The sequence below is a fragment of the Rhamphochromis sp. 'chilingali' genome, assembly GCF_963969265.1.
Source record: "Rhamphochromis sp. 'chilingali' genome assembly, chromosome: 17".
NCBI lineage: Eukaryota > Metazoa > Chordata > Actinopteri > Cichliformes > Cichlidae > Rhamphochromis > Rhamphochromis sp. 'chilingali'.
Window position 1 is genome coordinate 13,837,889 of NC_137944.1, and position 25,339 is coordinate 13,863,227.

The following is a 25,339-nucleotide window of genomic DNA, read 5'->3' on the forward strand; positions in this document are numbered from 1 at the left end:
AAGCAGCAGTCATGACTGCAGCAAACAGAGGGAAAATGTTGCACAACAGGCAGAATTTCTGAAAAGGGGGAACCTTTTCAGAAATGTGTGTGGCAGAATGCACATTGAAACAGACCATAAAGAAGCCAACAGTCTGGCTCTATAATGCTTAATTTGAAAGTGAATGTGAAAGCAGGTGCGCATGAGATTAATGCTTCTGCTTGCCTCCAGATAGTCGATCATACAAGTGTGACTAACATGGGAGTTTGTTTAAAACATGGTTGTGTGACTGCTTGGGTTTCTAGGGGTTACCTTGGTGAATATAGTGTGATTAGAAATGATGCAACAATGAAATACCGTGCGTGTGCGTGCATCCGTGTGTGCATGTGTGCATATGTGCAGAACTGTCTCCCTCTGGCAACGTTACAGGGATATGACTGGTTGTAATTGCCTGCTCCACTCGACTCAGCGAGGGGTTAATAATGCCAGTAGCCCCTTATTCCTACAGTCACCTTCCACTGTACTGCTCTGACAGTTGCATTCACTCTGGCCAGAATAATCACGTATAGTAAATAAACAAATGTAGTTGCATCTATCTTTACTCATGTATCATGTACAGCATCGGAACACCCTATAGGTCTGCTGCTTTGCACGATTCGCCTCCAGAATCAGATCATTAGATACTTGGTACATTCTCCATATTATAAATAGCCCAGAAGGCTTAATGGCAGTGCTAGGCATTGGAATGACTTAAGATTTGATAGACGCAACAGTCCCATAAGCCACATTCCCATCATACCTTAAGCTCAATTGGATTTAAACCACATTTTACATCAGGGTTCAAGACATCATCAGCTGCTATAAATTACTAATCATACTACTGTTGGAAAGTATAATATGTGTCAGCTGGAACTACTAGACACTTATCACAGCTCAGATACTGAATGGTGTGATATTCATTTAGGAATGTAAAACAAGCATTCAGTATTCATTACAAAAGATTAACACTTTCAGGAAATACTTTGAGGCTCAACTCACTGATTTGAAAGCAAGAGTTCTGCTCTGCTTCCCAGGGAGGAGCACAAAAACCATCTCCATTAAAAGACCCTGTAGCCCTGTGTTCCCCAGCGAATGTAAGAGATTGGCAGCATCTAATTACATTCTGATGGGGTCTGTTCCTTTAAGGTACTAAGGTGCTATTCCATGAAGAGAGGCATTCTGAGTCTCCCAGGTCTCCAACTTGCTACTTTTAGGATCACCGTTTAAATTGGGTCCTGGAAAAAGGTGCTGATGGTGTGTTGAGAGGAGATTGGGCTGCTATGATACTGGAACCGCAAGGGGAATTAAAATGCTGTCATGCCGCAAGCAATAAAACCTATCTAAGCATCACCTGGGATTTTCTTCTTCACTAGAGCATATATACACAAAGTTGCAAAGTACTATAATGTTCCTGTGGAGTGACCACCTGCAGATGTAATAAAAAGCTAAATATGTAACTTGGAAGAGATTATATTTGAGAGATCATGCTGGTAAGTCGGCTGTATCCACGTACACAAATGAGGTTAAAGCATCTTACCTTCACGCTCAGGGTGCAAAATAGGCTTATTACCACTCCATCATGCCTACTGTGTTTATGTTAAGCTTTTACAGTTGAATTCTTTGTTTTAGGAGACATTGCACTTTCACCATCTTAAGGAATCGCTCACTTTTCCACAATGTGTGCCAGAGCTTTCTTGTCAATAAAACTACACGTCTGCAAAACCCAGACAGCAAGAAGAACAGCGTAACAACTCGGGGGCCTGTCTGGAGAAAGGTATAGCTTGAGAAATAATCTCGGATAATGGCATCCGCTGAGGTGGAACTGTAATTTTATGATTTCATGTGCCACAGTGTGTATGATTGCAGCTGACACTGTTGAATAGAGAGCATGGGTGTGTGTGTGTGGCTATGCACACAGTGCAAGGCTTGACAGGAAAGTGTTAATTCAACAAAGAAGAATAAGATCCATTCTGAGAACAGGCATGCAGTTCTATTCCAGCAGAGTCAAGGTCCCAGTGTAATGTTTCCTTCTTTTTATTCATTTCATATATAAAGATACGGTTAACGTCAGTGAGAAAAATGTTACTTTAAAGGACAATGGCAGCCGCACATATCTGACCATGACGTGGAGTGTACTATTGACAGTGTATAAATTACAAATACTAGCAATAATAATACAAATTCCGTTGCGGATACAAATTTTGATGACGTTGAGTGTTAAGTAAGTCTTTCTAAAAATAGCTGTTAATAATTGGCGATGTTCAGGCAAAGCTTTGTTCAGATTGGCCTACTCGCTATGGAGGAGATACAGCCACAATCGTACTACTAAGATGTCCAAAGAGATCGTGATAAGATTACCTGTAGTAAAATTACTCTAAGTACAAGTGAAATATTTGGATTGTGGATATGAAAACAGGGCTCATACACAAGCAGCACAGAAAAACATCAAACTACCACCTTATGAAAGAGTTATAGAGTATATTTGATTAGAGAACCACTAGCATATTTTAGAATTTGTTTCCCAATGGCTGATACAACATCCCAATCCTTCACACACAGAAACCTTTTACCTCTAATTGTACCATCTGCCGTGTAAGATGTTTTATAATCCTGCGCGGGAGATAATGCATTACAAACAATCAGAGATAGAACAATCACTCTGTGCATTTCTGAAATCCAGAAGAAGAAAAAAACAGACAAAAAACTAAAGCTCCAGATATATGAAGCATCTGCAAGTACCTGAGGCAACTCATTATAACTTCGGCAGTGAACCAGAGAATTGCGCAGTATAGTCACATCCGTTACCAGTCACAACAATCATCATCTAGCCAACTGATATGTCACAAATCTTTAGCTTTATGCTTGGCCAACAAATAATTGTTTGTGGTTTTTTGCAGCTTCTGTTTACTGCAAACCAAACCAACTCTATGTCAGCAGATCACACTTGTGGGAGTGGTTTTCAGCTTGGTACAGATATGAGGCAACACATCAAAGCTCCCAGCTATTCTTTTTGGGGCTCCTACTGTCTGTGAACCACATGATCTACCAATAGCAATATCATACATTATATGGTTTAGTTTTTAAGCTTGGCAAACTTGTTCACAATCATTTGATATATAGGTATATTTATATAGCTGTATGTTAATTCATAATGCCAATAATGATTAGCTAGAAACATAAAAGCTGCTCTGAATAATCAATATTTTTAACATAACCATTAGGCAAAGAGTCACAGAGTCAGCAGGTTTCCTTTGAGCAAGGTCAAAGGTATGTGGGAACTAGGGTGAACGTAATAAGAAGGTTCAAAAGGAGCGTATGTCAAACCTGTGTGTGTATGCGTGTGCACTTTTTCCTGACACTGTGCTATGTACTCAGCATTTAGACAGTACAGATACATTGCTGATGAAGACCACACTATTGGGACATCATGGCAATGCCTGTACATACTGTTTGGGCGAGTAGGGTACTGCTTCATAGGAGCACAGTGGCCTATCACACCAACCTTAATTGCACTGCTAGCCTCTGCAACACTTTCATTTCATCTACCTGTCTAATTGCTGTGAAGGTAGCGGGAGGGCCACGTGATGATGAGAGCCTGGTCACAATGTTTAGTGGGGAGACAATAAATTACACAATGCTTCTGTGAAGGGAACACAGTCTGGCTCCATGAGGGTTTGAATTTCTCTGCTGTGCTCAAATCAAAACACATGTATTCATTTTTAAAGCATTTCAAGCTGCATGTTGGCTCTTAAAACTAAAAGTGTCACTGAAACACTTTAGTTAAAGACAGAAGTACGGTGGCCCTGAGAGGTCAAATGCACTACAACTTGAAAAGGTCAAACACTAGCAAACAGAAAAATGCTGCAGAAGCATACAAAACACAGCAGAGGGTGAATGATACACAATGAAAGTAGAAACAAACAAAAAAAAAAAAACAACCACAGAACTGTTTTTGGGTGGACAATGTTACAGCTGTGGAAGTGACAGAAACCAAAATGTGCGAAAAAGTAGCATGAAGGCACACTTAAGAGACACTTAAAACAAGAAGAGGATTCATCAGTGTTGGGAGGAAGAAAAAGATGCAGATAATGTGTCTTTTAAACACATGATTCATATAACACTCTAGACACATTTGCTGTTAGCTGTTTATTGTTAGCTTATCACTTCCACAGCTCTTCTGTTACGTTATTGCCCCTAAAAACAAATTTTGTTTTGTTTTCTTGTCTTTTTCAGTGTGCATGTGTGGTTTTCTTTTCTATATCTGTTGTGTTTTGTTCAACCTTTGTTGTGTTTTGTGTGCTATTGTAGAGATTTTCTATTTGCTGGTGTTTCCTTAAGTTGCAGTGCGTTTGACCTCTCCGAGCCACCGTACTGAAGTCTGTAATGAAAATTTCTCATATGCTGTTACTGATTGTATATTAAACAAAAATGTTACCCCAAATAGGGAAGGTAGTACAGAATACGTTAAACCTTCATTCTTGTTAATGGCCAGCAGGAGGTGACTTGTTGCAGAAATTTTTTTTGGCGTATAAGGAGTAGAAAAAGAGCTTGCATCTTATTTGATGTAATACTTCAATCAAAATGTTCCTTGTTTGATGATCATTTTCAAGTATTTTTTAATAAACAGAGCAGTTTATTATAGATCGTGGTTCCATTTTGAGATGATAAAATAGAAAATGATGGTTTGAATATCGTGTGATTCAAACTCCGAGTGTGTGAAAACACATGATTTTATGGTAAGATCATCTCGACTCATGTGGTTTTAGAGTAAAACAAAGACAAGATGATCAAAATGCTCAACTCAAAGTTTTTAAAGTGCAAGTGCATAAACTTGTAGCTATGGCCATCTTCCACATACAGCCTATGGTTTTTCTGAGTACAAAGAGCAAAGAAGTACGGTGGCCCCTAGAGACAAAGCACGTACAAACTCCAAAACACTTACAAACTCCAAAACACGTGCAAGCTCCAAAACACGTGCAAGCTCCAAAACACGTGTAAGCTCCAAAACACGTGCAAGCTCCAAAACACGTGCAAGCTCCAAAACACTTACAAAATAAAAAACACGTACAAAATACAAAAAACATGCAAAATACAAAACACGTACAAACTCCAAAGCACGTGCAAACTCCAAAGCACGTACAAACTCCAAAACACGTACAAAATACAAAACACGTACAAAATACAAAACACGTGCAAAATACAAAACACGTGCAAAATACAAAACACGTACAAAATACAAAACACGTACAAAATACAAAACACGTGCAAACTCCAAAACACGTGCAAACCCCAAAACACGCGCAAACTCCAAAACACATGCAAAATCCAAAACACAACGGAAGTGCTCCAGGACGCTAGGGGCAGTGTTGAGCTTTTGTTACCTAGTAACTACACAAGCCAGGAAGTACCAATGACCGGATTTGGGGTCTGCAGCCTTAAAGGCCGCATTTTAAGGCCGATTATGTCACAGCGACACGACAAAGACTGTCCCAATTCAAAGGCTGCTCGAAATGCGGCCCTCAAATGCGTCCTTAATTTCCCTGAATTTTAAGGATGGGTCTGTGTAGCCTTCATGGCCCAACATATCCCAGACTTCATAGCGCGGTGGTGGTTTGGATAATTTTGCCGAAAAAAAACGGCGGAAGCGGAGCGGACGAAGAGTAAACTTCCAGAAGTAAGTACTGAATATTATGTCACTTATTTATGCGCAAATGTTTTTATAATGAAGAACATTAAAACATTACTGTTAGCAACATGTCGGGAAAGTTATGTGACATTAGCGACGTTTGTACTAACTTGGTTTTAAAGCCTTCACTTCAAAATATTCGCCGTTCAATAGCTGACTTTAATCTTACAGAGAATGTGATGATTTTATGCGTAATTAAAGTCAGTCATGTCAGTCAGCTGACGGTTCACTCCTTAAGCTGAAAGAAAGATGCTTTAATCACAGGAGTCACACATGTGTCCACTGTACCATCTGGGAACTCTTCTTGTTTACACTCGTAATGACACAAACACTAAATCCTCCTTCTCTGGTGCTGTTTTGTAGCAGTGTGTACACCTGAGACTGTCACCTGTCTGTCTGTCCTGCACTCTCTCTGTTTCTTTCTCTCTGATTGTGGAATAAAAGTATGAACATGTATTTATAAGTCACACTTGTGTTTGAATCCTGCAGCTTCTCACACATTTGATTTCTATGTGTGACACCTGCAAGTGTCCAGAGTGAGGACAGACTGAGGGACCCACTGCATTACATCATCTGTGAGGCTTTGCACCCCTGATGATCCACCAGGACAATCTCAGCAGTATGTGAGGAAGAGGAGGAGGAAGAGCCAGCAGCAGCTGACAGATGGAGAGAATAGATAGACTGTTCCCTGTTTGTGAAGGACTGCTAGAAACGTTTAAAATAACTAATTGTCTGTCCTGAATCAGTCTTATTAGGTAATGTTCAAATAATTTTATCATTCCAGTGTTTCCAGTGTGGGAGAAAGTACTCAGGGCCTTCAAGTTACGCACTATGAAAGGCAGCAACAAGTTTAATGTTCAGAAACCTAAAGTCTGTATCAGCAGCAGAATGGAACTAAAAATAAATGTTTGTTTCAGTTCTATGAAGCTTTGAGTATTTTGGATCAGTAGCACTGCTGTGTTTGTTGCATCATATTGCTGTAATTGTTTATATGCTTTATATATTCTGAGGTAAGTTGATCTATAGTGTTAAATCATATTCTATAAGGATGTTATGTGTTTGCATACTTTCTGCCCAGTTTGACCCATTTAGCAGACGTCAGCCTTTTTAAAGCTCTGATATCTATTCTGTATGACTTAAAGCAGTTATGACATGGTCTGATTTTCTCACCCAATAAAGGAATATTTAATACATCAGTCTACTCTTCATTTTATCAGAAACATATATATACTATTATATATTGTACATATATTTATTAGTTTCAGATGTAGCCATTCTTGTATTTTGCTTGTTTACATTATTGTATTTTGCACAACTCTGTTGCTTGTGAAGCTCGCACACAAGAATTTCACTCACATGTGCTGTACCAATGTACCTGCACATGTGATGTGACAATAAAAGTGATTTGATTTGAAACAGCTCACAGCTTGTACATTTTCTTTTTACACATGTATGTAAGCATTTGAGCCAAATTTAGTAATGCCAACATACTGAAGGAACAACATTTGTCTCTTATATATGATACACCTATATATGCACTGTCAATATACATTTTGAACCAGCTGCAGATGTCAGAGTAACAACTGACTGACCCCCACATAAAGTGCGTTACAGTAGTCCACAGGGGAAGAAATAAAAGCATGGATCACGGTTTCAAAGTGCTGCCTAGAAAGAAACGATTTCACTCTTGCCAGTCGCCTTAAATGATAAAAATGGACTGGTCCAACTTAAAACCAAGGGCAGTAACAACAGGTTTAAAATAAACCTCCAGGGGTTCCAAATGAAAAGAAGAGGACTCACAGGGGCCACTGGGTCCAAACACCAACAAATCTGTTTTCTTTTCATTCAAATTTAAAAAGTTTAGAGCCAACCAAGCTTTAATGTCATCTAGGCATGTCAAGAGAGGTTTTATTCAGATGCCATCCTTCGGCTTCAGTGGCAAATAAATTTGGCAGTCATTCCTATATACTTGTCTTTGAGTGAAGATTTAAGGTGGTAAGACATGTAAATAACTGCAACTTGAATCTGTACTGAAGCTCAGTATTTGACAAAGAGTTCATGTTCACTGCTGTAATACCTAATAATGACTAATATAATAACCATAATATTGGCCATATTATATTTACATTACCAAAGTGATATGACTTTAGTCTCATGAACAACATTAGCTAATTGTTATTTACTAGCTAATCTTAAATGACTGTTCAGTACAGAAATGAAGCCCAAAAATCATGTTTTACTGTCCTGTGGTCTCAGCCTCAGATACTTATCAAATCACACAAAGCTCTTGTAGAAACACACAAACAAATGAAAAAAAATATGTTCTCCTTCATTTCTGTCAAAAAAAGTTGTATGACACGTTTCCAGCTGTTAGTATCATAGTTGCTAGGCAACCTGGGAAACGCAACGGAGACTAGAGCCCATGTGTTTGCAACAAACTTGCCGTTTATTTTACAAATCGAGCTCAACACTGCCCCTAGCGTCCTGGAGCACTTCCGTTGTGATTTGGAGTTTGCACGTGTTTTGGAGTTTGCACGTGTTTTGGAGTTTGCACGTGTTTTGAATTTTGCACGTGTTTTGGAGTTTGCACGTGTTTTGGATTTTGCACGTGTTTTGGATTTTGCACGTGTTTTGTATTTTGCACGTGTTTTGGAGCTTGTACGTGTCTTGGATTTTGTACGTGTTTTGGATTTTGCATGTGTTTTGGAGTTTGCATGTGTTTTGGATTTTGTATGTGTTGAGGAGTTTGTGCGTGCTATTTGGAATTTGTAAGTGTTTTGGAGTTTATACATGCTTTGTCTCTAGGGGCCACCGTAAAGAAGTACGCAGTGTGCTCAAAATATTTTGTATTCACTCCCTGCACAGCTGCTGCTCCCACTTATTCTCCACTCATCCTGGGAGAAAAAGTTGCTTCAGTTCTCGCCAAGGCAAACAATGCCGCACTTCAGCTGTGTTATACAACACAAAGTGAAATTTAAAGGCAACACAAAAACGCACAAAGTCAACAAACCTGAAACAAAGACCTGTCAACTCAGGGTGAACATGTTTTAACTTGAGCACAATTTTGTAGTTACCCCAAGCTGTAAAGTAGTATCTGACTCCACAAGATGAATGTGCAGAGACAGCGACAAAAGATGCGGGTCTGAAGGGAAATGAGAGAAACAACAGGAGCTCCTTGTAAAGCCTGGATTTAGTCAGTCTGAACTGTCACAAACAAGCGTCACAAACACAGTCACTTTCTGCTGTTTTAGCGTCTGTACTGCCATTTTGGGACATGCACACTTGATGTAAGTGGCCAAAAGACAAAGCAAATCACAAGAAAAACCAAATGCGCTTAGAAAGCCAAAGCCTCCCCAAAAGGTACTCCACTGCACAAAATCACATCACCCCACTCACTGCCACTCTGCACCACTTATATAACCTGTAAGACCTCTATATGAGTCCGAGATTGAAATTCTGGTGAAGTAGATGAAAACTGGCAGGAGCTATTACATATATTCTGTGTAATGTCACCTCAAGCAGGTCTCTTATCACTGGGGGCATGACTGGAGTCCACCATATCTAGAATTGGGGAGAGGTGAATACAGACTCAAAAGCAGTCAAAAATAGAAAAGCGATCTGGTCATAAAGAATATTTTTATGTGAAATATTAAAATGTGCTTATTAGTCCAATTGATGTTAATGCCTTCCAAATAAAAACTGGCAAACCTCACATCTCATTATATAAGATGAGAAGATTTTGGAAACTTTGACTGCTTTGAGCTCTGAGCTTTGGGGCTACGAGTGCAAGCAATTTACTTTAGTTAAAGGCAGTTAAAAAACAAAAACAAAAAAAACAACTCAAAGTAATGAAATATCTAAAATTAAATTAGACAGAGTAAATTTATGACGGAGACTATAAATCTATGTGCAACAAGTAGAAGAATATTTTAGACTTTGCAGGGTATAATAACAGCGTGGACTAAAAATACAGGGAGTGCAGAATTATTAGGCAAGTTGTATTTTTGAGGAATAATTTTATTATTGAACAACAACCATGTTCTCAATGAACCCAAAAAACTCACTTATATCAAAGCTGAATATTTTTGGAAGTAGTTTTTAGTTTTTTTTTTAGTTTTAGCTATTTTAGGGGGATATCTGTGTGTGCAGGTGACTATTACTGTGCATAATTATTAGGCAACTTAACAAAAAACAAATATATACCCATTTCAATTATTTATTTTTACCAGTGACACCAATATAACATCTCCACATTCACAAATATACATTTCTGACATTCAAAAACAAAACAAAAACAAATCAGTGACCAATATAGCCACCTTTCTTTGCAAGGACACTCAAAAGCCTGCCATCCATGGATTCTGTCAGTGTTTTGATCTGTTCACCATCAACATTGCGTGCAGCAGCAACCACAGCCTCCCAGACACTGTTCAGAGAGGTGTACTGTTTTCCCTCCTTGTAAATCTCACATTTGATGATGGACCACAGGTTCTCAATGGGGTTCAGATCAGGTGAACAAGGAGGCCATGTCATTAGTTTTTCTTCTTTTATACCCTTTCTTGCCAGCCACATTGTGGAGTACTTGGACGCGTGTGATGGAGCATTGTCCTGCATGAAAATCATGTTTTTCTTGAAGGATGCAGACTTCTTCCTGTACCACTGCTTGAAGAAGGAGTCTTCCAGAAACTGGCAGTAGAACTGGGAGTTGAGCTTGACTCCAAAGTCAACCCGAAAAGGCCCCACAAGCTCATCTTTGATGATATCAGCCCAAACCAGTACTCCACCTCCACCTTGCTGGCGTCTGAGTCGGACTGGAGCTCTCTGCCCATTACCAATCCAGCCACGGGCCCATCCATCTGGCCCATCAAGACTCACTCTCATTTCATCAGTCCATAAAACCTTAGAAAAACCAGTCTTAAGATATTTCTTGGCCCAGTCTTGACGTTTCAGCTTGTGTGTCTTGTTCAGTGGTGGTCGTCTTTCAGCCTTTCTTACCTTGGCCATGTCTCTGAGTATTGCACACCTTGTGCTTTTGGGCACTCCAGTGATGTTGCAGCTCTGAAATATGGCCAAACTGGTGGCAAGTGGCATCTTGGCAGCTGCACGCTTGACTTTTCTCAGTTCATGGGCAGTTATTTTGTGCCTTGGTTTTTCCACACACTTCTTGCGACCCTGTTGACTATTTTGAATGAAACGCTTGATTGTTCGATGATCACGCTTCAGAAGCTTTGCAATTTTGAGACTGCTGCATCCCTCTGCAAGATATCTCACTATTTTTGACTTTTCTGAGCCTGCCAAGTCCTTCTTTTGACCCATTTTGCCAAAGGAAAGGACGTTGCCTAATAATTATGCACACCTGATATAGGGTGTTGATGTCATTAGACCACACCCCTTCTCATTACAGAGATGCACATCACCTAATATGCTTAATTGGTAGTAGGCGTTCGAGCCTATACAGCTTGGAGTAAGACAACATGCATGAAGAGGATGATGTGGACAAAATACTCATTTGCCTAATAATTCTGCACTCCCTGTAAGGCTGGTGTTTCTGTGTATGTTACATCGGTGATGACAGTTTAGATTTAGGTGTTGTATTATATTGCAGAATTGCTTTTTCACAAGATTCCACCACTTGCGACTCAGTTTTTTTTCTTTAATGACATATGACTTATGCTCTGTCATATGTCTTAGAGACATGCATTGGCTGCCCTCCAGCATCAGGCATGGAGGCAAAGAGATAGGAACGACAAAGTCTGGTTCTGGAGGTTGGAAAGCGCTGAATCGGCTAGAAGACCGTGGTTCAAGTTCTGTTCAGCTTTGTGTTTCCACCCTTGCCCTGTTTTGTCTTCACTTGCTTTGTATTTTAGCAGTTGCTTGCTAGGTAAGGTACCAAAAGCTGTTTGGTTAGGTTTAGATTAAGTTGCTCATTCACAGTAACCTCACGCATAAACCCCCCCAAAACAAAACAAAAGCAAAACAAAGTTGAATGCATTTATATGTGGCACCAGGGGAGATCTTTTCAGTCATACATTTGTGATAAGATGGAAGTAAAAGACCGATCTCACCATTATCATACACCTGATGCAGCACATCACCAACACCACAGGACACCTTGTGCATATCTTTTAGATCATAGCAGAATTAGTTCTCTCTCTCTCTCGCTTAATCATGCCTCTATCTTTGCATTGCAAACTCACAAAGAGACGCACTATCACCCTCGATTAGGCTCCATTTTAACATTTTAACATGAATGGAAAACACGATGATGGGTCCATACCACTGGGATTCGGCTAATCATCTCGATGGCAACTCTGCCCTGTCAATGCCCACACCTGTCACAGCGTGAGTCTATCCAGCTTGCCGCTGGGCTGGAATTCCACCTGTCCACTTTGCTTCCTCCAAAAATGCACAAGCTGCAGCTTTCACAAGCCACTGGAACCTGAGGAGGTGCTCTGTGCACTCACACAGACGCACACATGCACACTGACACGTCTCATGCATAATCACACATGCAGCAAACGGCCCTTGCACAGGACTAATGAAACATGAAAAGTGGCAACTGCGCTGAATGTCTGTCAGATTTTTTTTCTCAGCAGGAGCAAATAAAAAAAAAAAAAAAGTATTTTATAAGATATGACTATTCAGATAAGAGATTTCAATCACCGTTTTTTTGGAACAGCAGTTCTCAAATCTGTGGCTGGAGAACCTTACAGAGGAAAAAAAGATTCAAGGAGCTGCTCAAAAATATGTCCACTAAAGCTTTTTAGTCTAGTTATTTCAGAACTTTCATGAAAACAGAAACACATTTAAATTTTAATTTTGTTAAAAGTGACATACATTTAAATTGACTTTGACTTTACAGATAATATATGTGGACTTAGTTTAACAGCATTAATGCATTGACTGGATTTGTTTGCTAGCACCTGAGGACAAATTTTGGTCCATAGTTGCAACTTAATGAGGCCCTATGAGGATCCCCAGATCTCACTTCAAGAACCATTTCTTTGAGCTACTAAGAGGTAGGAAATATAGGAAGCATTCTTTGCATCAAGAAATTCTGTACAAATCAACACCTTGACACATATATTAACTGTATGGCTGCACTGAAAAAAATATGTTGTTGGATTTACTTAATTCAATGGTGGACATTTGTTGCACACAGATGTTTTGCTTTGGCAGCAACTTAAACAATTGAGTTAAATTAACACAATTTATTCATGTTCAATAAATCTGTGCAATTTGTGTTGATAAAATGTGACTTAAACATGTTTTGATGAAGTAATTTGAGCTCTTGAAATATTTTAATCCTTCACAATTTTCTCACTTTATCCCAACACCATTCAATAACTTTTACCCAATACTACTTGGTCACTTAAATACTACATGTTATCTTCAAATTACATTTTGCTATTATATTCTAGTATCAAATACACAATTTTCAAATGGAGGCCTTATAACAGATTGTATTGTTCTCTTCCAAGATGGTTGCTGGCATCCACCAGTAACCTTTCAAAACAACATGTCTAATTTCACTGCAGTAGGTAAAGAATTAAACTGACATTACTCCTCTACTGAATCTATATAAATCAACAGTTAAATAATGTCAGTTCTTCCGTGTTCTCTGGAATCAATCGCAGCAAAGAAATTAGACTGTTTCTTTTGAAAAATGTTGGGAAAGAACAATACAAAACATTCTATTTAAGGCCTCTGACGTCAAGATTCAGTTAAACAACAATTATAACTAAACAATTTGAGGTAATGTTAGTTTCCATTAACATTAAATTAGGTTACTGAATTGGCAAACACCTTCCTATTAACACTACCCATTTTACCCCAATAACTAAAGAAATTAGCACTTGCAGGTCAAAACCTTTATTCAAGAGACGCAAAAATAACATTGATACAGTGACTGTCAAAAAATACAGCACTGATCATACTGTGACATCTTGGTTCAAAACAGCACACTTAGAAATATTCAACGTTCTTTACTTCAACTGAATGAAACTGAAAATACCATTTCACACGACCCATATGGGATATTTAGACTGTATAACTGTTCACGCTACATCTCTTCACTAGTAAAAGAAAGAAAAAATACAAAGAGAAATTTAAAAATGCTGCCAAAAAGACAAACAGAACTTGTACAGAGCAAAAGGAAAAACAAACAACAACAAAAAACAGCTCGTCCTCATGGCAGTTGCAGAGTATATAAAAATGAACCCTGCGATCCGTTCCTGGAATTGAGCTTCAAAAATGCAGCAGAACAAGTGTGAGATTTAAATGTCCTCTCACCTAGAGCTGGTCACCTCACATACATAACAGTGAGCTTCGTTGCAGGAGCAGTTTTGTCTTAGTTGTGAGCTTTTCTTGAGAGCTGAGTTGCATCCAACTCCATTACCACCCTTTGAATCACCTCAAAAGTGTAGCAGAGTTGTGATGGGTAACTCATGTTGAAGGAATAAAAAAGGTCCAAACAGCATGGCTACTGCAAAGGTCACGTTATCCAGATCTTGAAGAACAACATCAGAAAAGTCATTGCCTGGCGCATCTCTGGAGACAGATGTTCATTGTGGTTTTCTCAATCTGTGCAGTGGCCTCAGGCAAGTCCTGGTTAAACACAAAACATTTCTTTAAGATTCCTTTTTAAGCTCATCTCTTTTGAATCTACCAGTTCTAATGTTAGAGTAATTTAAACCAATGCAAGCAACATAGTAAATAGCTATAGCCAAAGAGTGGCCTGCCATGCTGCCATTCATGGTCTAACAGAGTTTCTAAGAGAGGGTGAAAAACATAATAATTTCAAATGCTTTACATTAGTTTTTGTTAGAAAGACACCGGCCCATCAGAAATCCAGGTTATGTCACTCAGAAGATGTTAGAATTTAGACTTTCAGCCCCACAATTTGGTTAGCTGTTGGTCAGTTGGTCTTTTTTTTTTTTTTTTTCAAACAAAAGCTAATGTAAATACTGGTGGGATTTTCCTTTGTTCATTAGAATGACAAATTTAAAGTTTTTTTCACACTGATGTGACCCCTAATACAGGGGTGGGGGTGGGGCCTCAAGGGCCGGCGGCCGAGTTCACTACCAGGCCTCATGTGAACTTCAAATTATTAAAGAGGACTACTGGTCCTAACCAGTCCAATGAGGATCAAGTGGATAACTAAATGCATTTTTAAATGTTGCAAATCCACAATCTACTCATAAAACACTCACCATGAACTCCTGCACCAAGATGTTGCAATTGTCTTTCACACAGATGCGGAGCACTTTGATGAGGGACTTCAAGCATTAATGTCATCCTTGAGTATTATAACAAAGAAAACAAAGATTTGTGAACTTTTCAGTAGCACAGAAGAAAATGATCCCAGACAAAAACTCTTGACTTTTTAAACCAGTCAACATGCAACACCAGCATCTACAAAGCAATATCAAAAGTTCCTGTTTGACATCAACTTTATGGATATATAGTTTCCAGAACATTTATTTTTAAAAAAAGATAATTTTTTCTCAGTGGGCCAGTAAATGCATGACGAAAATTATGGCATCCTTTTAGTGGAATCATTACTCACAGGTAATAGTTGACTGTTTCAATGGATGTAGCATAAAAATCTTTTACTGACCTAATGCAATACATATACACTTTGTAGTTAAAGAATTTTAAAGTTCTTACTGTCATAATGGCAGCTACATCCTTTAGCTTTGTGCCCTGTTCCCCCGATCACTTTGCAAACACTTTCAGCAGACTGTCAGAGAGAAACTCAGCTCCGTCAGAAACCTTGACTGTAAAGGCATGGTTGGGATGCACTGGAATGCTGCATTTTATCTGAAATGACATAAAATTATTTTGAAATAACAGCAGGCACTGTGCTTGGTTAATCAGTAATGTTTTGTTGAATAAAAACTGTGTTTCCAGATCTTATGGGATTAAAAATATCCAAAGATGTTTGTTTCTGATTTGCAACCCAACAACCCACAAGTTACAACCTCATTTCAGTTCAAGTGTGCATTAATGCGAGTCCAGTAATCACCTTTCTGGCAATACATACAGGTATAAGTTAAACCTATGGCAGATTTTGGATTTCTCAGTTGTATTAATAGGGTGAGTATGCATGCACCTAATAATTATAAAAAACCTATTATAATTAAGTTACAGAAACGAAAATAGAATATACTTTCTTACCATAACACCTTGAACCCACAATCCATCAGCTGACTCCTGGTGAAATGCAGAATAGAGGTCGTCTCTCAATGTGCAGCAAAAAAAACAAAAACAAAAACAAAAGGACAGCAGGTGAGGGCAGGAGGGGTAGGGATGTAAGCTAGCATAATGCCGCTGATGATATTAGCTAAAGCTGTTCAATGTCCAAAATCTCACTAACACCACGGTGCAGTAAATACACAATGTAACTGAAGAGTCAGTTGGCAAATCTATTCACACAGAAAACCAAATTATGTTATGAGTGCCTCGTAATTAGGTTTAATGTGATATTACGGCTCTTGTGCCAAAGACAAATTCAAATGAAAAAGCGCCAATTCTTTGACAACAGATAAAAACAGCAAATAAGCTAACGGCTCTTTTTTAGCATGTTACATGGCGACACTCTAGACGTTTAACTACATTTGGCTGAAATATGGTAAATATTAATTCAAAAAATCAAGACATACCAAAAACGTAGAGTTGGCTGCTCGACTTGACTGAGATGGATGCCTTTTTTAAACCACGATCCAAAGCCCGCGAGATGAAATCACGCGTGGTTTCACGAGATTTAACGTTGCTATCTTATTGACTTACTTCACCTGAACATGATATGAACAATTTAATACACCCTTTCTGCATATCATGTAGTTTTTACACTATATAGTTACATTTAACTTTAAAACATGAGGCAATTGTGTTAAATACATGCAAGATGCTTACATAAATCCAAGAGATGGCCAGTCCCTTTTTTTCAGTGTGTGGCTCCAGAGGTAGAGCAGGTTGGCACACATTAACACATCAGATCCCACAATACCAAGGCTCTTTTCTTCTGCTCCGGCAGAGCAGAGCATTCGACTTGTTGGCTTGCAAACACAAAGTATCCTCCCCTGTATAGAGCAGGAACGGAGGGGGGGATGGGTGCAACAGAGAGCCACTCTGCTGATGATGAGGCCAATGTGCTGGGGCAGAGGAGTCTGCGCCCTCTGAACGCTGAGTTACGCAGTGGAACTAGACCCCCTCTGTGTGTGAGCTGCAAAGGGCAGCCACTTTGTGTGTGTGTGTGTGTGTGTGTGTGTGTGTGTGTGTGTGTGTGTGTGTGTGTGTGTGTGTGTGTGTGTGTACATTTCTTTGAAAAATGGTGACTTAGACATTTCACATTACATAATACAGGTAAGTAAAAGGTTAAAAGAAGGTGTGTTGAAGTGTCTGCATGGTAATGTTGCAAAGACAAGGAGAGGGAGACAAATGGAGGGCTGTAACAGGGTTGCAGAGGTGGGTCGGGATGGAAAAAAAATATGAGATTTGTGATGTATGATGCTGAGTAAAAGCAATCATGAACTTGAGGAAATCCTTGCGGGCCCTCCTGTAAAGCGCTATAAAACTGCAGCTTTAGATGCTCTGAATCAATACGATCTGCCAGCTCTTGCTCTTTCTCCATCCCAAGGGCCACACATTATGAAAAAAACATTACATAAAAAGGCAAATATTACTGTTGGGAAGCAGTTAGTCACAAACACACAGCTTAATGAGCACCAAGTAAGAACCTCAAATTGTGCAGTCACTGCCCTGCAAAGATTCCTTTTTCATCTTTGCACAAAGAGTTACTAACACGGAATCTCAGCAAATTAACTGTTCTCTGCGGTCGTATTGTGGCAGTTTCTTATCCCTTGTGTGATCAATATTAATCAGAGATGTGAATTATCTCAGCGATTCAAGGCAATTAATTTGTTTTGGGGTTTTTTTACAGCCCCCCCCAACCCAAACCTACCTATCTGTTCCCAAGGAGGCCCATCCTTTAGCTTTTCCCTGCCAAAAGGCTTAATTAATTGTATGTAGTGAGTCTATAGGGCCTGTTTTTTCTTTTCTTTTTGGCTTCCTGTTGATTTTCCTTTAGCTTTAGCCTCGCCCAAGCCCAGTCATGCTTATAGAGGCGCCCCAAACCAAAATGGCACTCACTACAAATATTGACACAGTCACCCAGGGGCTGCGCCAAACGAATGCTGCCCCAGTGACAGAGGCATCTGTGACTCCAAATGGAGCATGGCAGAGCACTCGAAGTAGGAGTGTACGATGTGTGACGTGGAGGAGAAGGACGAGGAGGCAAAGAAAGCAGATGCAGACTGCTTCATCTCCTTTTTCCCCCCAGTTCTTCCTGAGCAACTTACTCTGGTTATCTCTCCGACCGACTCTTGAGCCCATTCTATACATTTTATGATTATTTCTTGGGTTTTTTCTCCTCATTAGCCCTTTCTCCCTTGCTGAGCAATGGCCTGAGCTGATGATGACTGATTTGCAGGGAGCTGACAGCGGTTTCTACATGGCACGATTAAAAAAAGTCTTCAGCCTGGATATTGGTGCGTTACTTAACAAGTGAATATGACCGTACTGCTATAGAATTTTGAAGCTGGGCACAGCTGTCCTCTTCTATCAATCCCAGCCTAACTGTACAGATCCAGAGAGGTAATAAGGACCCCGATAGTCAATTAGAGAAACGGTACAATGGATGGATAGGGCTAGAACATAAGGAGGAATGGTGGAAGGAGGAGAACAGAACAGGAAGCTCGTTAGGGAAAGGCCGGCGCAGGAGAGGGAACGTGTGTTTGTGTATGTAAGGGGGGTGTCAGAGGAACAATGGCTCAGCCAGGGTGCAGTGATCCAGGAAAGATCAAGCTGTCGTGTGGCCCCCTAGTCCATATGTACTATTTAAACAGCATGCACACACAGCTTGACGTGCCACCATCAGTTTTCATACTGTGTGTGTGTTTGTTGGTTTTGATGTATGCTCTTGAACGCTTGCCTATCCGAGTCATTTGAGCAAAAGTGAGACGTGAAACGTGGAGACAGATAGGTGAGAGAGAGGTTACAGTGTGCAGTGACTGTGTGTGCGTGTGAGAAAATGAGGGGGGTGGCAGGTGGGTTGGGGTGAGGTGGGGGGGGGGGGGGGGGGTGGATTTAGTGCTGCCAGCGTTAGTGCATGACATGTGGGTGGATATTGAAGATGTTATTAGTATCACATTTGCAGGTCTTATAAAACTGCCACAGAGCTGGGTGGTTTTCATACGTCTTCAGCTGATATGCGTCGCGCTGTCATTTGTGTTGCCTTTCCAGCAGCTGCTGGGTCGATCATTCAGTGATGGCGCGGTAATTACTTGCCGTCTCGTTTCTCTGTTCTGCTTAACCTCCCTGTTGCACTTTGGTCAAAATTGGCCGTTTCATAATTTTATTTTCCAATAAAGAGTGGTTCTTCTTCTCTGCTGCTTGACCATAAGGCTTTAAAGGCACCCTCCACAGGTAATTGCCAAGGATGTAAAGCTAATGATTTCTCACTAATATTAACTATAAGGCTTTACATTATTTACATTCCTTTTTAGAGTGAGAAGTATTCTGCAACCACACTCTTAATCTCGCAACAAGTGATTATCTCTCAGATTCCCCATTTCTGTCCTCCCGGGAACCAATTTACACCTTGCTTGAGCTAAAATTTGCAAGCATGCTGCACTGCTGTTGTGAATGAAACACTTGATCTCATTTCGGATCTGGGCACGAATGGGAAAATCCAGCCTGGATGATGCTCTGCATAAGGAGGCTCTTCCTGAAAGAGCTAGAGGATACTCTGGAGATTGTCATGGGCAGCAGCCTTGACCAGTCTGGCAAGGGACGGAGAAACTCTGAGTGTAGACGCTGCTTGTTGAGCAACACAGCTCAAAAACATTAGAAAACACAGTGAGATGCCAAAGAGATGCTGAACCAGTCATGAAAAGGTTCTGCAAATTGCATACACTGCACATCATGGCTATTGCATAACTTCCATAACTAAACTCAATATTTTAGATGGAAAAAAACTCATGCACTTTTATGATAAATTAGACACTGAATTCTAAATGATCACAAAGGTTGTGCTGATGTAAAGAATATGTTTTGATTCCAAGGAAACTAAGATACTGGTATGATTGAATATAAAACTCTTTCATGGCCGAATACTTTAAAGTTCAATATATACCTCAGACATTTACTCTAACTAAAGTAACCATTTCTCAGTCTTATTTCTGCTGCTCTCTAAATGTATTTTTATCAGTCACTACTGTGGTAAGTGGGTTGGCTTTACTTTTATTTGAGCAGGATTAAAGTTATGCCTCCTCCCAGCCCAGAGAGTTGCCAGCTTGTTTTAATGGTTTTTTTTTGTTTGTTTCTTTGGGGGTGGAGTTGTCATTATTGTTGTTGTTGTGGTGCTCACGGTAATGCAAAGATTACAATGAAAACAGCAACATCTGCTTCCAGAAGTTTAATCCCTCTGGATAATCCAAAGAATATCTTGTTTTATAGTTTCCATCAAAAGTAAATGGTAAACGGCCTGTATTTGTATAGTGCTTTACTTAGGAAATTTTATGGTGCTCAGTGGAAAAAACAACAACAAATTTAATAAATATAAGCAGGTTTAGAAGGTTTGGCTTTGCTATCCTCCTATCCTCTAACCAGCTGGGGTTTAAAAAAAAGGATGGGCATCAACCATGATTTGTGAGTTGCTCATCTGGGTTAAAAGCAGCCCTACTAGGCCTACTGCCATTGGTGACAACATCAGCCATAACCAATTGTAGCAGCACTGACTTTAAATTAAACAAGAAGCTAGTTTGTGCTTATTTACTGCTCTCTACTTACAGGGTGGAAGCAGAGCAGCAGCATACACGGTTCTTCAAATGAAGATCCAGTATCCCCTACTGTAAAGTTTTAGAGTGATTCCCTGCGCTAACAAATCCATTACATGATTACCAAGCTCCCATAGCAGAAAGACAGAGATACTGCTGGCTATGTCTGACCTGTTAATCCAGATTCTAAATGATGCCAAGAACCAAAGAGACATGAATCATTGTCGCTGTTAAGTAGCATGTACCAGTTCACCCACCGGCTACCGTAGCAAGAGTTTGTCTCGGCTCAGTGGGGGAAAAAGTAAAAAACAAAACAAAACAAAAAAAAACAATGGAGGGAATTGTTTAACACGGCGCACAGATGGCGACTTGGGGAAGCAAAATAATCGAGATCGCCGCTAACACGTGTGCTACACTCCATAAATTAAAGAGGATCCAATGGCAGGAAATGCGGGGTTTGAGGTGGAGAGCGAAGAGAGCGCTCACAATGCATGCTCAACAGATGGGTAGAAAATAAGAGAGACGGGAGCAGAGCTCGGAGGCTCCTCTGCGCTCCCGTTGTCGCGTCCCGTTTGTCATCCCCGCTCAGCGTCACCGGAGCCACCTGCTCACTACCGAATGTGGGAGGGGGGGCATCTGTGGGGCCGTTTTCTCCGACTAAACCCTGGCACACTTATTTCACTGAAAACAGCACCGACTTAGACCGAGAGAGGCACTGCGGCAGACGCACGGCACAGTCAAAGAGGTGCCCACGAATGCATTTTTCACCCACCCCATCAAATAATCAGACCCAGGAGTTTCATCAAGCAAGCGTTCAAAGGGCTTTCTGTTGCGTGCTGTGATGCCAGTACGGATGTTAGCCCCCCCCCTCCCTCCTCGGTTATTCAATCCCACGATCAGTGGCGTCTTTAGTACATCCTGGCTCTTTAACATTCAATCGGAGAAGGCACCCACTCACCCAGGCGCAGAGCGCTCGCTGGGGGGTGGTGGTGGTAGGGGCTCAGCATCAGTACCTCGATCATAAAGATATAGATACTGCGACCGGCCGACGATCGTTGCAAGCATCCCTAAACCTTTCGTGGAAACGTCGAGGAGAGATCCGCACGTGGGAAGAGGTCTGGTGTGTGGACCTTTATCTAAATTAAGAATGACATCGTGCCCCCCCCCCCCCAACACACACACACACACACACACACACACAAAAGAAACCGCTTCTTTCTTTTGTTGAGGTGTTGAATGCAGGGTTGTGCTGATGAGACTGCATCAATAAAGCGAGAGGCGAACCAGTGTGTTGCAAGCTGGAAATAAAATTGCCTGTGCGGGGTACGTGCCCACGGTGCTCTCTGTGCAAGTGTGTGTTTCTTTCGGCCACTGCGGAAAGTTACAGGTCTGACAGCGGGTTTTAAAGACAGACTTACAGTTCTCAGCGTCTCCCACTGAGGGATTCGGCATTCAGGGAGGATTGTGCTTTCAAGCAGAGTTCTATTAATGGGATCTAACTCAACGGCTCAGGCGTGTTTGGGGATTTTTTTTCCCTACTGTGACCGCTACTTTCGCTCAGGTCCACGGATCACATAACCCCCCCCCCCCCCCTTCCCACCCCCCAACCAACACTGATAACTGTCCATACAGCTCAGTCTTGTGAAACTGCCCCGGACGGGCGAAAAATAACTGTACTGCAGCCTGAACGTTAGACTATATGCGTCATTAAAATCGGACTTCCACACAGCATGGATGACATGAATGAAATAAATAGACAAACCGGCAGTGTGGATGGCGCAAAGAAACAGTATCCCCCCCCCCCCCCTTTTTTTTTTTTTTTAAAAAAAGCTTTGAGTTGTGTGGGTAAAGCATGTTACCTGATCGCTGTCAGCAGCAGTTATTTGATGCGACGGCTATTCCCCGATCGGTTCCGCTGATACAAATTAAGTTTCCCATCCATGGCACGTCTCAGACTGAGAGGGGATACTATCATTCATTCACCCTCGCAGCCGCGCGGAATCTTCTTCCAACAAATGTTCTCCGCGAGGCATCCCACTTTGGCGTGTCCGAATCAAGCCCAGAAACAATAAGTGTGGAAAACAAATCAATGATTCGATCAATTAAAAAGAAAGAAGAATAGCTACGGACATGAAATAATAATGATCAATTTAAAAGAAAAAGCATCCACAGATCAAATGAAAGAACAGAACAACGCAAAAAATAATAATGCGATGGTGAAATGAAAGAAGAAGGACTTCGTTATTGTAGGTGTCCAGTTTTGTTAGAAAATTTAAAATAATAATAATAGTAGTATTAAAAAAATAAATAAATCCACGTCATATAATCTCCATGGTTTTACGCGTATATTCCAAAGCAGTGTGGGGACGCGCTCACAGTTAACAGCGCCGCAATAGCAGGGGCAGAGTGGGATAGCGGCTTTATTTTCAACTGATGCTCGGTACTCCAAGTCCAAGGAAGCTCTTCTTTTGGTTGAAGCTGGGAGAGCGAGTAGGGGCAAAAACAAGAGAGGGGCGGGGGGGAGAAATGGAAAATTAAAAAAACAAAACAAAACACAATTTTTACTCCTTTAACTGCCTCTATTCTCTCCTCTTCTCCGTCACGGAGTAAAGCGTGTCTGCGAGTCTTGCCTGCTCTGGCATTTAGGATGGGTATCCACAGGCAGCGGCTCACAGTCGGGCATCTGGCTCCCCTGCAGTCGCTTCACAAGCGGAGGACAGAGATGCGCGCCCTCGCTGCCCTCCGCCGGGGATCCGAAGCGCGTTCACGGCGGAACACCCCCGCCCCCCCTTCTCTCTCCCCGCCTTCCTGCTCGTCCTAGCCTCAGTAGCATCACCCGTAATGACGTCAGCACGCGCAGCTTCCAAATACAGCATGTGCACGGGCCCAGATTTATTCAAATTCATAGTTTTTTTAAAAAAAAAGGATAATTCTCCATATTTATAAAGCTGAGACAATTCTCTGGCTTGTAACAGTTCACACTTATTTTTCACTGATATTTCTGCAACATCTCCCACGTGATCAGGAACAAAAAGAAACAAACAAAAAACAGTCAGAGATGATCAGTTAACAGTTATTTCTGCTAAATTTGCTCTGCACTTGCAGCTTTTACTGCAAAACCACACACTGCACAGCTAAGTCCACATGCAACACCCTTGTTACCTCTTCATGCCTTCTGTTTCACATGTTGTAAAACACTGAATAGATTTAGCACGATCACTTTTTTGTTTGTAACCAGTCTTGCAATACTGGAACTAAAAGGCTATCACATAAACAACAGAAAAACACACTCTTTTAATATTTCCATTTTGTGTTGTTTGCTGTTTTGTGGTTTTGTGTATAGAAGTGTCCTCTGCAGTTTACATGATGTGATTAGAGACTGGAGAGTGCAGAATGTTGCCTCATGGGCAGTGTAGTCCGTGCAGCAGTGAGAATGGACTGCCATACCCGTTATGTGTCTGTGAGCGTGAGGTGGGAGAAAAAGGAGAGTGGAAAAGTACGAGCTGTCATCGAGCAAAAACGGGAGCTGGAAGCATGTAAATATAATAATAACCACTGCAGCCAAGAAGAGTGCCTGACGAGCCCAGTTGTAAGTACGCTATTAAAACTCGACTGTACGCTTTGTTCGTGTTTTCCTCCGAAACAATAAGTTCCATTGCAGCAGCCTTTCAACGCCTCTCTCTGTCTCTCGCAAGCAGACTTGACCCAGACAACAAAGTAAAGCTATTTTTCGGCTACGAGCCCAACACAGAACCGACGTATTAGTCAGAGGTCCCTTTACTACGGTTCGGAGTCGCGGACCTTCAGTAATAGTAATAAATCACACAGCAATAGTACATTCACGTAGTTATAAAATGCATGATAATATGTTAAGTAATCCAACGTATTCAGAATACGTTACTGTCATTGAGTAACGTAACGGAATACGTTACAGAATACGTTTTAGGGCATGTATTCTGTAATCTGTAGTGGAATACATTTTAAAAGTAACCTTCCCGACACTGCGTCTGGACAACTTGGTTTTGGAGGAAAGGCCGTTGGGGTGCAGCTTCACTTGCAGACAGATATAGTTATGCAGTTTGGCCATATTTGAATGATTGAATCGGTTATAATGCAACCAAGCCAAAAACAGTCCAACCTTTCATGAATCCTTTTTTTCCACTTTTATTTTATGTAACAGTCAATATCAAGGTGTGACATCTGTGGACAAACAGAGAGAAGGTCAGGAGTAATAACGAACCACATGGCTCTGAAGACAAATGTGAACCGCTTTACTTTCACAGCTCGGATCTGAAAATTGCTCACCAGTGGGCCCGTTTGAACGGAGCTGCAAATGACAGGGAGAAAAATAAAAGCTATCACAGAACTATGTCTAGCAGATTACAGCATGTCAGAGCTTGAATATTAACCACAAATTGTTCAGCTGCTGCAAGTTCATAAATTTGCCTTTAGAGTAACGCTCCGTTTTCTCTGTTCATCCACCTTTTTGTGACACAGTGGGCGGTCGGGTTTCTAGAGCAAATTTTCCTTTGGAAATTTGGCACTCACTTGTGTGACAAAGTGGGTGAGAAGACCATTTGTCTACATTCTTAGTTAACATTCTTGTTTTGATTTAACCATATTTCACATGTAATCTGCAATAGGCAAACATCTACTATCCCGGGTTTGTTTATGTTCTGCACTTTTACAGATTATATAATATAACATCTTGGTTTAAATCAATTCATGCAAGTTTGTTAAGTTAACATGTTATTTATTTCAACTGTTAATTTGTATTGTTTGAACTTACCTTTAC

At 40.7% G+C, this 25,339-nt stretch overlaps 1 protein-coding gene and 1 long non-coding RNA gene across 4 annotated transcripts in view; both read right to left on the reverse strand.

Moving 5' to 3' along the window:
- adgrb2 (adhesion G protein-coupled receptor B2) overlaps positions 1 to 23,232 on the reverse strand; it is a 286,719-nt gene extending 263,487 nt beyond the window's left edge. The window contains exons 1-2 of the mRNA XM_080863973.1: positions 22,921 to 23,232; positions 22,404 to 22,581 (exon numbers count right to left, since the gene is read on the reverse strand). The gene's annotated coding sequence lies outside the window, so the exon portion shown is untranslated. The remainder of the gene's footprint in view (positions 1 to 22,403; positions 22,582 to 22,920) is intronic.
- Positions 13,399 to 16,657, reverse strand: LOC308385014. Of its 3 annotated transcripts, XR_013969440.1 has the most exons (6): positions 16,622 to 16,656; positions 16,369 to 16,500; positions 15,884 to 15,947; positions 15,374 to 15,526; positions 14,917 to 15,002; positions 13,399 to 14,311 (listed from the first exon to the last, which is right to left on the reverse strand). It is a non-coding gene; the product is annotated as an uncharacterized lncRNA (long non-coding RNA). The 3 variants fall into 3 exon arrangements; XR_013969441.1 differs by having other exon boundaries at positions 13,400 to 14,311; positions 16,369 to 16,657; XR_013969442.1 differs by lacking the exons at positions 16,369 to 16,500; positions 16,622 to 16,656 and having other exon boundaries at positions 13,401 to 14,311; positions 15,884 to 16,236.
- Positions 23,233 to 25,339: the final 2,107 nt, after the last annotated feature.